This window comes from Crinia signifera, chromosome 7 (genome assembly GCF_055691185.1).
Source record: "Crinia signifera chromosome 7, ASM5569118v1, whole genome shotgun sequence".
NCBI lineage: Eukaryota > Metazoa > Chordata > Amphibia > Anura > Myobatrachidae > Crinia > Crinia signifera.
In genome coordinates this window covers 49,398,973-49,412,257 of record NC_139223.1, presented here as the reverse complement: position 1 = coordinate 49,412,257, position 13,285 = coordinate 49,398,973, and the positions used below count along the sequence as shown (strand labels likewise).

Here is a 13,285-nt window from a genome sequence, read left to right as displayed (position 1 = left end):
TGCTGTGTAATGTAGCAGAGATATCAGTTTGTAGCCAGTACTGCACTTTGTACTTTAGTTTTTACCTGCACGACAGAAGACACCCCTGAGTGACAGTAGACACGCCCAGAGGTGGGGATAGACACGCCCCTTGTGTAGAATGTGATACGCCCCCTCAACGCCAATCAATAATCTCCCTGAAACTACTTTTCAAAAGTAGGCAAGTATGCCTTATAGCAAAACTGTGGCAAGGCATGATGGGATTTGTAGTTTGACAACATATGGAGAGCCACAGGTTGGCCAGGCCTGACATACATTGTGGCAGTGACTACATGTGCCAGGGTGCCAAACACATAACGGCTCTCAATTTTCTATATCTCACCTACTAAAACCATTTTGTATCAGTCTGCTGACCTACAGCTTCCCACGCCATAGCCACATGTACACATTACAAATCTATGGGCAGGGTTGCCGACCCTCCCGGAATTCCCGGGAGTCTCCCGAAAATCGGGTCCCCCTCCCGGTCCCCCGGAAGGGTGGGCAACCCTCCCGGAATCTGGGCGACCCCCCTGAACCCCCCGAATCGCGGCATGTAAATGCCGCAATCCGCGGGTCTCAGAGGAGGGGGCGGAGCTAAAATGGCACAATCGCGTCATTTTAGCCCCGCCCCCTCCATAGATAGCAGTCATTTCTTCTATTTCCCGTAGTGGGGGCGGGGCTTAATGACGTCACCGTCAAGCCCCGCCCCCCGATCGGGTAAGTAAAGTCTCCTCTCCGGGCTTCTCCCGGAGAGGAGCATTAAAAAGTCGGCAACCCTGTCTATGGGGGATAGAGAGTGATCAAGTGAAGAGAGATAGAGGATCTATTAGTATTACTAAATAATAACACATTTGTAAAACTGGGGATTTTATCCGGTACATCCAGCAGGGTAAGACCCTTCTTGTAGGCAATATGGTATCCGGACTATTTGCAGACAAGTAGATAGACAGCCATTAGGTCGACACCATTAGTTCGACAACTCAATAGGTCGACATGCTTTTAGGTCGACATACCATTAGGTCGACATGTCATTAGGTCGACATACCATTAGGTCGAAATGTCATTAGGTCGACATGTCATTAGGTCGACACTGCCATTAGGTCAACAGTGTCTAGGTCGACAGTCAAAAGGTCGACATGGTTTTTTTCACTGTTTTTTGAGCCGACATGTGCCGACAGGCAGTATTTCATGCCCTACTATCCACTAGGGCGTGGTGGGAGAATAAAATAGTGTGCCAAGCGCAGCGAGGCACCGCGCCCGAAGCATCGCGAGCGATGCGAGGGGCTGCGGTTCACTTCAAACTGTGTCCATGTCGACTGTGTTGTCATTTCGGCCAAAAAACAGTGAAAAAACCATGTCGACATTTTGACTGTCGACCTAGACACTGTCAACCTAATGGCAGTGTCGACCTAATGACATGTCGACCTTATGGTATGTCGACCTAATGACATGTCGACCTAATGGTATGTCGACCTAAAAGCATGTCGACCTATTGAGTTGTCGAACTAATGGTGTCGACCTAATGGCTGTCTATCTACTTGTTGTCTACAAATGGTCCCACATCCAGGCAATATACGGTATACATAAAAGTGACAATGTTATAAATGAAATAATCCTATTACCATTTGTTAAGGAAAATTACATGAACACATTATTTGTATTGCTTTACACATTCACTTTAATAGTCCCAAGGGGAGATTTATGAAACTTTAGAGAAATAAATTGTCAAACTATAAAATACGTCAGCTGCTAACTGCCATATTACAGGCTCTGTTTGAAAAAGGACAGTTATAAACTGGTTGGTTATCGCTTGCCACTTTATCACTTTATCTTTATCCCAAAGTCAGATTCTAGATGTCATTATGACATCACAATAGAGCTTTGGAACATAAGATGGGATAGGCTGAAACAGAATCTTTAGAAAGGTAGTTATTGGAGAAGAAGGATTACAATTTTTCTTATCTGGAGAAAAGTGTTTTCTGTAATCATTTGTGATAATTAATATTATTACCAACAACAACAACACATATATAGTAGCACCAATGGAAGGTAAGTGAACTTTTTTTTTACATATACACACACACATATATATATATATCTTTAGAACAGGTTATACAATACACAGCTTACAACAAAACAAAAAATGACAGCACCGCATCAGTCATAAATGGGGTGGTAATTCTAACTAAATATATTGTACAAGAATAGAATAGGGGTAAAGTGTTTTTCTATCAGCTGTTTACTTACCCATGGCTACATGTGAGTTATATGGTGATAATAAAGTTATTGTCCCTTATCCTACACAATAGTACTTTACTGTATACACGTTACATCTCATAGTAGTGCCCCTTATTCACGTTACATCACACAGTACTAACCATTATTCACATTACACAACACATAACGGCACACAGTAGTGCACCTTATACTCATAGGGGGAAATTTACTAATATGAATTCGTAAAAAATAGATGTATTCGTAGGCAGAAATACACCTATTTTTTACACATTTGTATTTTCTGGATTTACTATCCCGAAAATACAGCAATTCGTATTCCTAAAGATGGCACATTCGTATTTGTATGTACAAATACGAATGTCTACACCATCGATAGGATACGACAGGAATCACCATTCAAAAGAATGGTGGTTCCTGATTTACTAAGCAGCCGTATTGATAATACGGCTGCTAATTGACATGAAACAGCCACGAAAATACGGCAGGAAAATACACCTTGATTTGCCTGTCGTATTTGCTTTAAGCCTGCACGGATCAGTCAGATCAGTAAAAAAAATAGAAAAATAAATAAATATTTAAAAAAAAAACGGCCCAGCTCCTTCAGCCTGGTGCTGGTTACAGCTGTGGGGGGGACCCCACGCTGTTTGTTTATTTATTTATTTTTTCTATTTTTTTTTTTTTTTTTTTACACACTGCAGCCTGCACGGATCTGACTAATCCGTGCAGACTGCCTGAAAAATTTGTATACGCGGCCGTAGATATGTGCAGCTAATACGAATTACTACGACATCGGAGGGTTACAAAGACTTTGCATACGGCTGAACAAGTCGTAGGAAAAATACTAATACGTATTTCTAAGGAATTCATATTAGTAAATTTCCCCCACAATGCCACACAGTAAGGTGCGGCATAAGGTGTACAAGGGTATTACTAAGGTGTAAAACCTTAGCAATACCCTTGTACACCTTATGCCGCACATTAATGATCCTTACACATTATGCCACACATTCCTAATGCCCCATATAGTGCCACACAGTAATGTGACAGAAGCTTTGAGATATTTCATGTACCTCTCTTTTCTGTGAGTAATTTCATGTTTCCCACTACACTTTCCATCATTTTTAATTTGTCCCCTTACAATGAGTTAGTTAATATACCACCCCCCTCCCCCTCTTTTTAAAATGAATTCCCGGGTGCTGACCATTGAAGCTAAGCCAGCCCTAAGCATGTGAAGCATGCCCCTATATTCCAAATGGCCTGGGCATTTTCCTAGTTTCCTTATGCCTGTGGCCATCTCTAAGTTGGTAAGTACTAAGTAGTAGGAACATTTACAGGGACATATATTTCCCAGGGTAAATGTAGGAGTGTTCCTAGAAATGAGGGCTGTATAAGAGATTAGCTAGGGTATGGTATGGCAGATTGCGGATGTTTGTACCATATCGACTAATGCAGGCCTGGCCAACTTGGGGCTCTCCAGATGTGGAAAATTACACATCCCAGCATGCTTTGCCACAGTTCTAGCATTCTATAATAGCAAAACTGTTGCAAGATATGCTGTGACTTGTAGTTTCACAACAGCTGGAGGGCCACAGGTTGACCAGGCCTGCTCTAATGCCATAATTTGGGTAATGACATTATGAATGCCACCTAATTGTGAGGGCGGGATATGCATAGCACGGTTTGTTTGATGGTTATTGGATGGGCCATAGCCAGTGAGATGTGGGATTGGGGAGGGAATGTGATAGGCTGCTTCTTGCCATTGTAATATTCCTAAAGGTTTATTTGTCTTTGCTTCACAGGTGCAGTAACAGCAGGCATTCCAGCAGTAACACCATCTGCTGAAGAAGTTTTACAGGCCCAAAACATACTGGCCCAGTATGGAGACATCATCCCACCAGCCCCCATTAGTAGTAGTACGTATGGTGAGTAGTAATATTACATTTGTATTTATTAGGAGTAAGAAGTAGTTTGCAGTGTTCCCTCGTGGCCGACATCGGCAAGTGTGTATTTACTTGCCGCCCCCCCAAACAACTCTGTTCTATAAATGTTTATACTAATACATTGCTATATATAACTTGGCTGTAAATTAAATGCATTTATTAACCAAATGTGTTTTTCTTGAACAGAAGACAAACTTCTAGACTGTATCGTCTATGGAATTATACCATCACTAATATTGCTTGTAGTGATAATGATTTGCATTTGGTAAGTTAATAATATTATACAGATCCTGTTACTGCATTATTGCCTAACTATTATTTACTATATCATCATTAAAGGCATCACTAGGGGGTTGCGGACTACATCCCATTGTCACCCTTCCAGGGGGTGTTTCCGACACTCGGAGCAAGCGGTCCACCTCTCCTTTATACACAGGAAACAGTGCAGTTACATTTGGGTGGGATCTTTTGGAACTAGTATTAAGGGTCCTCTTTCCAGGAATACAATTATTATCTCTAACTAAATTTTCCTTATTTTTTTTACAGCAAACGAAAAAAGAAACAACATGATACAGGTAACAATAGTTAGATATACATAATAACAGCACAGGACTGTCCAGTGGAGGATTTTACCACCAGACAATGGCCCTTATTCTGATCGGTGCGGCCCGATCAGAATATGCGGCCATGACCGTGCAGGCGAATCCCCGCCTTCCATACGGATCGCCACCTCCGTCCGTACGCGGATATGTGGCGATCCGCATGAAAGTGGACGGGGATACGCCTCCTCCGTCTTGGGAGCAGCCCCTGCATTCGATGGTCGCCGAACATCGAATGCAGAACCGCACGCTCCACTAGGTCCCGCCACCCAAGACCACACGGACACTTGTCCGTGTGAAATCATGTATGGGGGCGGGCAGCTGACATCCGGCGATGTCAGATGGCCGCCCCCTACACACGCGTCACGGCTTCATTACCATGCATACGCCCCGCGTTTGCATGGGAACGCCCATGAAACGCGGGGCGTATGCATAGGGTAATGAGGCTAGGTAGCCCCTCACGCCCCTCTACGCCCCCTGTGCGGCGTGTAAAGAATACGTGCGGCGAAATCGCCTGCACATGCGCAGAGTGACCTCTGCACATGCGCAGACGATAACCATCGGCGGGACGACCGCATGCGGAGAAATCCGCACCGATCAGAATAAGGCCCAATGTGACACTGTGCTCAGTGTTAGTAAAAGACAGATGCAGTTCACCAGTCCAGGCTGTGATAGGCAGAGAGCTGGCTTCCTCTTGGAAGCCACTCCCTGCCTTACAGTGCAGTCCTAGCTGACTTTTATGGGCTGCAGTCATTGCAGTCCATAGAAACTCAGTGTTTGCACAGCCCAGTGTCCGCCCCCTCTGGAGCGAACAGCTCGGCAAGTGTGCACATGTGCAAATAGGACCACATGTGGCCCCTTCTGAGTGATACAGAAGTAGGCCCCAGGTGCAGGGGGGCTGAGAGGGGGTTATGGGATGCGGCAATCGCTGCTGTGTCTGTCTGTGTGTAAGATGTACAGTATCTTTATCTCTATGTAGTAAGTTAGACATGAAAGAAAGAAAAAAAATTCTAAAGTTGTGTCTCCTTTGTCTTCTTCTTTAAGACATAGAAAGAAACATAAGGGACGAACCCAGTACAAGCACGCTGGTCACCATAACGCGGACCTCAGCCCAAATTGTGCCGTACGAGCAGTGTTCCTGCCCCCACCACCTACACCCTACTCCGCACCACCCACAGCACCTCATCATCACCACCTCTTTATCGGTGCCACTTCTATACAGGTGAATGAAGTGAGAGAGGATTTACAACTTGTGGTGATAACGCTCCATACATAGGGTAAGTGAACTGAAAACATGGATTCGCTATTTACAGTTTCTTTTTTTTTGTTTCAAATGTTTTTATTGAGCCTCAATAAAACAAAATAATAATACAATACATCCAACAAAGGATGGTGACATAGGAGTAATAACAGTGAGGTTCAAATACCATTTTCCTTAACAAATTTACTAAATAGATAAGGGAGGGAACTATCTCCCAATACAGTCGAGAAAATATAGATATATAGAATTCTATCGATGATTATCGATAAATGGGTATGAGAGAATTTCTCTAAACATTAAGTTCGACCTGAATATTCAATCAATACAGTTATCTAGATAAGTAGTATAAAATAAAATAAAAAATAAATAAATAAAAAGAACAGTTTGGTCCTACACTAACATGGTAGATGACCAAGTGATGAATCATGAATCAAAGTACCTGCCCAACAGTCGACCCGGACTGCCGACCCATCCACGGAGAGATTCAGTCAGTATGCAGACAATGAGGATAGAGAAGACAAATGGTATGGAATAGGAGGAGGGGTGGGGGGATGGAGTGAAAAATGAAGCCTGGATAAAATAATGTTTAGGAACTGAATTATAGAGTGATAGGTGTAGCATTCTGTAAGAGTTGGAGGGAATACCATGATGTATTTTGAAAACATCCTTGGATAGCCTGTTTGGTCCGAGAAGGTAGGGTCTGGATGAATTTATTCCAGCAGGCAAATAACTTAGGGGTTAGAAGTTCTTTGTGGAGTGAAGTGTCTAGCCAGTCTGTGGTGAACAGGAAAAGGAGGCGTGAGAGGAGCACAATCAATTATTTATAATTTTTAGGGATATTAGATTGGTCGGCAATATGTCCAAATATGTCCCAAGAGTGAGTGCAGCTAAATGTCAGTTTAAGTGAGTTTGTAGCATACAGATGGGGCCGGGCTCATCTTTCCAGGGGATGGCGATGGCGACGCCATTCGCCATTCCCTGCTCCGGCGCCATCTGTGTGTCGGAAGGGGACGCGCGCGCACGAGGTGCGCGCGCGTCCCCTTCCGACGGTGCTGCCGTCCCCTTCCGACGGGCGCCCGGTGCCCACACCGGGCGCCCGCACCCCCCCACAGCCGCCTCGGGTCCCCCCAGCCCCCCTCGAGCGGGAGGCGGACAGTATTGCGTCCGCCTCGCCCGCCGGCCGCCCGGATACTGAGACGCACGTGCGTGGGGGACGCACGCGCGTCTCAGTCAGATGGCGCGCCGTGTTGCTGGCGGATCGCCAGCGGCATGCTGCTGGCGATTCGCCAGCAAGCATAAGGCTTGCCCCATCTGTAGTTATGTAGTATATGCCAGAAAGACTGTACCTGAGGGCATTACCAGAGACAATGATATATATCAGCCTCTGGTGAATGGCATTTAAAACAATCCGACCTTTCTGCTGTGCCCATCAGATAGCAGCGTTTAGGTAAAAGATCTGCTCTGTGAAAATTTGGTACTTATGTAGTATCTGGGCGTCCGATTTAGAAATCGGATCGGATCGCATCGCATCGCATGCGGCCAAATCGTATGCAATGCGATGGTCAAGATTTTTCCATAGGATTCAATGTTAAAATGGTCTGAGTCCATTTTAACATAGAATTCAATGGGAAAAAGGGGTCCTTTTCCTTTCCCCACTATCCAAGTGGGCATGGAGTTGGATATAAACCTGTGGCGAGCATAGCGAGCCACCGAGCCCGAAGCGTGGCGAGCGTAGCGAGCCCCGCGAGGGGACACAGAATACTTTTTAAGAAATATGCGTCGCCTCGCGGGGCTCGCTTCACTCGCCACGCTTCGGGCTCGGTGGCTCGCTGCACTCGCCACGCTATATAAAATCAACTCTATGCCCACTTGGATAGAGGGGAAATGAACAGGACCTTCTTAACATTGAATCCTATGCAAAATCGCATCGAATCGCATCGCATCGCATCTGATTGTATGCCTTAAGGTAAGGCATACAATCACAAAATCGGCAGCCCAGATACTACATAAGTACCGAAAATTTTTATATAACATTTCTTGGTATGAACTGGCTGGGATGAGTTTTATTAAGAAAGTGTCTAAAATGGCTTCGGAGTTAAGAGAGTAGGACTGCGAAGCCCACTTAGTAAGTGCTGGGAGATCTGTATCAGGATCTAGTTCCGGGCGTATACGACCGTATATAGTGGAAATAGAATGTGTTTTAGTGCGAATTACTGAGTCTAATGGATTTGTGATGTCCTGAGGCCGTATTTGGTAAGGATCGATTGTAGGTAGTGGGTAGCTTGGATATAGGAGAATGCATGGCTAGGTAAGAGATTGAACCGTTGCATCGCCTCCTCGAATGTAAGTGGGGTGTTAGAGGTGTTAAGCAAATGTCTTAAACTTGAAATTCCAGAGGACTGCCACATCGTGAAAGGTGATCCGGCTTCCCCCCTCTGAAACTCCAGGTTTCCAATCAAAGAGAGGGACAAGGAACAAAAATGTTGTAGGCCTAAAGATTTTCTTGCACGTCTCCAAGCATAAATAGTAGATGATAATAAGGGATTATCAAATTGAGGTGATTTTAATTGTGATGGGCGTGCATGCAGAAGAAAGCTAAGCGAAAGTGGGGCACATAACTGTGAGTCTAGAGCCGCATCAGTGAAAATGGCAGTGCCATTGACCCAATCTACCGCAAAGCGGAGAATGCAGGCCAGATTATAGTACTTTATATTAGGCAAATTGACACCACCACGTTGAGTTGTCTGCATCAGCTTATAGAGTCTGATTCTAGGTCTTTTAGAGTTCCAAATAAATTTAGAAAGCATAGAATGGAGTGAAGAAATATCAAACTTAGAAAGCAGAACTGGAGTCATTTGCAGCACATAAAGCAACTTCGGAAAGCTGGCCATTTTAAACAAATTACATCTTCCCAACAGATTTAGTGGCAGGTTCTGCCACAGATTAAGCTCCGTTTGGATCTTAAGGATCACTGGAGTAATCTTATACGTGTATATGTTGTTATGAGGATGGGGTGGCAAAGCCCAGATATGTGATATAGGTGGGGGCCCATCTGAAAGGAAAAGGAGTGGTTCAATCTGATCTCACTTGACCATAGATGGTCAGAGCTTCTGACTTATTAAAGTTAATGGAAAAGCCAGCAAATGAGGAGAAGCGTGTAATGATGTCTATGAGAAAGGGAACATAGTGTTTTGGGTTAGACAAAAAGAGAAGGATGTCATCCGCAAAAGTGATAACCTTTAGTTCTCTGCTGCCTATTGTTATACCGGAAAGGTTGGGGGAGGAAACAATGTGCCTAATAAGTGGTTCAAGTGCTAAATTAAAGAGTAAAGGCGAGAGGGGCAGCCTTGCCTTGTGCCTCGTTCAAGACAAAAGGACAGAGAGGCAATGCCATTGACCATCACTTGGGCTGTTGGGGAAGTGTACATCGCCTGAACTAGCCCCCGGAAAGGTCCACCAAAGAGCTGCCGAGAGAGCACATTATGAAGATGTGACCAGGAGATTTTATCGAAAGCCTTCTCGGCATCTAAATTCATAAGTATGTTATTATGGAGGCTGTGAAGGCGGGTATGCGTTATTGCTGCAATGGCTGCGCGAACGCCCATCACCGACGGTCTACCCTTCACAAAGCCTAACTGGGCAGGCGAGATCAGGCAAGGCAAACATTTTTGTAGACGGTTAGGGTTAGCCATCAATTTGGTTAATATTTTAGTCTTGGTAGATTGGGTGGTAGGATCCCATTAAGGTAGGGTCTTTGCCTGGTTTCAATAGGACTATGATCCTAGCCTCATTAAATCTAAGGGGCATGTCTCCGGTTGTTATTAGATGATTATATAATAATGTCAGCGTGGGCGCAATGTCTCCTTTCAATAATTTGTAGAATTCTGCCCCAAAGCCATCTGGTCCAGGACTTTTGCCGTTGGGCAGGGATTTAATGGTGTTTAAGACCTCCTCCTCCTCCGTGACCGGACGATCTAATAGCTCTCTCTCCTCCTGAGTCAATGTGGGTAGCTCAGTTGCTGCGAGGAATGCCTCACTCTCACGTGAGTCAGAGGGTTCCAGAGAGTAGAGGGAGCTATAGAAAATAGAAAATTTGCTGCAGATCGGTGAGAAGAGTGCCTACATGATCAATGGCCTTGACCCATGTGTGGGAGCGAGGTCCCTTTATCAGGTTTGCTAAGAGTTTCCCTAAATTGTTGCCAAACCTATGTAATTTATTACGATAATAATCATGAGAGGATTGGGCCTGTTGCGTAAGGAAGGTGTCGTATATCTGTTTTGCAGACAGATATTCCTCTCTATGGGTAGGGGTATACTTATAGGTGTTATAGGCCAGGGTCAGTGCAGTACTAAGGGTATTCAGCTGGGAGGTACATTTTTTCCATTTGGAGTGGACGTATGACATAATATGGCCCCTAAGGACCGCTTTTGAGGCATTCCAATATATAGAATGATTGTCAGCTTGAGCTGAATTATCAGTGACAAAATTTAGACCAAGCATGAGTGTGGGTGTGAATAAAACGAAAAGTCTTTCTGTAGAGGGCGAAATATGCGCCAGGGATCAGTAAGACCTAATTGAGAGCAGAAAGGGGAGAGGAGATTAGGAAAAGTTTGAGATCACCCGATCACCAGGTTACCACGATGTGGGGTATCATCAGTAAAACTTGGTCATACCCCATATAAGGCTGTAGGCTTCTTGTAGCGACCCACGCCGCCCTGCAAAAATCTCTGCCATCCCCCCCCCCCCTCCCCTGAGTCCAGGCAGCACAGTGCTGTGCTGCCCAAACCAGTGACCTCCTCCTCCCTAGCCCCTACATCCTCTTCCCGGTGCAGGGAGGAGGAGATGGAGCCCTTGGCCCCACAGCTAGCTAGGTAAGGGAGGAGGGGGAGCCGCCAGGCACCGCTACCACATCGCCCCCGCGTATCGCAAAGGGCAGCTTAACGCAAGAGCTGTCCTTGGCGATAATTATTGCGTGTTAGTACATAAGCGATAAATATCTATGCGGTAGCCGGTGATGTGCGGTGGGGAGGGGCTGCGGATGTTAGTGCATCCCGCCCTAAGAGTGCCAAGGGATCTGCAGAATGTGTGTGTGCTACATAAGAAACTGTTAATAAATAACTATATATATATATATATATATATATATACATATATATACACATACATACATACTGATTACTATCTATTACTAATGGTTTCATTTTGACATTTTAATAGCAGCTGAAGAGGATGAAGAATCACCATCAGGGACCAGAGTCATTGAGACCATCAGCAAGCCAAAGAATGCCACATACAGGCTTGGGAACCTGAGACAAAGAGACCCACATACAGGCTTGGGAACCTAAGACAAAGAGACCCACATACAGGCTTGGGAACCTAAGACAAAGAGACCCACATACAGGCTTGGGAACCTAAGACAAAGAGACCCACATACAGGCTTGGGAACCTGAGGCAAAGAGACCCACATACAGGCTTGGGAACCTGAGACAAAGAGACCCACATACAGGCTTGGGAACCTAAGACAAAGAGACCCACATACAGGCTTGGGAACCTAAGACAAAGAGACCCACATATAGGCTTGGGAACCTAAGACAAAGAGACCCACATACAGGCTTGGGAACCTGAGACAAAGAGACCCACATACAGGCTTGGGAACCTAAGACAAAGAGACCCACATACAGGCTTGGGAACCTGAGACAAAGAGACCCACATACAGGCTTGGGAACCTGAGACAAAAGAAACCCATCCCATCCCACTCCCCCTCCCCCTCCCCCCCCCCCCCCACCCGTGGCTGTTATTGCATGGCTATCGGGCGTGGCCCCTTGGCGATGGGGTTACCAGTTCTATATGAATTGGTAGTGGAACAGCCACCATGGACCAACGCAATATTCATTTTGTTATTGTTACGTTAGAACAGTGTAAATGTGCTGTGAGACTTGCTGTGAGACAGTGCTGACAACTTTCAGCTTAATTTGCAAAACATCTATTATTCTATATAAATAACTGGGAAATCCATATGAATATGCAGGAAATACAGGGAGTGACAATTATTAGTGGCAGCCCTCAGTGAGATTAGTTCTCCACATTAACCAGAGAACAGTCTCACTTCAGGCAGATGGCAAGGATTTTGGATTGCCAACATATTTGGTGCTCACAATGCCTTTGATATATGTATAATGGAGAACCTGTATTAGGTACAGAGACAGGGCTATAACCAGAATTTGGGGACTTTGTATAGAACCTCCTAGAGTGCAGAAATTGCCCATAGCAACCAAACTTCTACCTATCATTTTATGGAATGTAGTTGATATTTGATTGATAGATAGGTGTTTGGTTGCTGCAGACAACGTCCCCATTCTAGACTTTATACATCTTATGCAGAACCACTATAGCGGTTACTGTCTCCCTGTCATGGTAGCATTTAGGCTGACTACAAACTGTTCGCTGATAATCCCGGTTCCCTAGAAGAAAGCATATTTCCTGGTGGAGTCCATAGAGCTTTATCTTTCTAGCACCAGCAAGCAGAGGCGGAAATTAATCCCAGTTTCCTGGATGCAAATTGAAATTCGGTGCCCCTCCCCCTTAACAGTCCAATTTATTTTTTCAATTCAGTCTGCTTTATATGTTTAAATTAATTGTAATTTTTTTTATTATTCAAAAATTGTCTACATTGACTGATGTTAATATTCTTATTGTAAAGTGGCTCACCACTGGCTCTACTACTAGCGCGCTATGGCTGTTTAGCCTGACTAGATGATGGACCTGAAAGGGTTAAAAAAGGTTGTGAAAATAGTTGGTGGGGCATAGTAACAATATTCAGCCGTCTGCAGCATGAATTAGCGCTCACCGGTGGGTGCTATCTCCTAGCCCAAAAAAACCTACAGCACCTGGTGTTCCCATGTGGTCTCCCACCCAAGTACTAACCAGGCCCAACACTGCTTAGCTTCCAAGACCAGACAAGATTGGGCCTATCCAGTGCAGTATGGCTGTATGTGAGACACATGCACTTTTTTGCCCTCTTCTACTTCTATCTACAGGTAAGCTAATAAAAAAGTTTCCTAACTGTATTGGCTTACTGAAAAAAATCATGTGTTGGTAATGTAAAAAGACCTACAGGACATGATATTAGAAGGTGGTCTCAAATTAAACTACTAAAGAGGCTCAACACTGTTTATCTGCCAGTTGGAATTGGGCCTAAACAGTGTGGTAAGTCATATATGGCAAGAAA

At 44.8% G+C, this 13,285-nt stretch overlaps 1 pseudogene; it reads right to left on the bottom strand.

Moving 5' to 3' along the window:
* Positions 1-12,932: 12,932 nt before the first annotated feature.
* LOC146024953 (5S ribosomal RNA) lies at positions 12,933-13,051 on the bottom strand (annotated as a pseudogene).
* Positions 13,052-13,285: the final 234 nt, after the last annotated feature.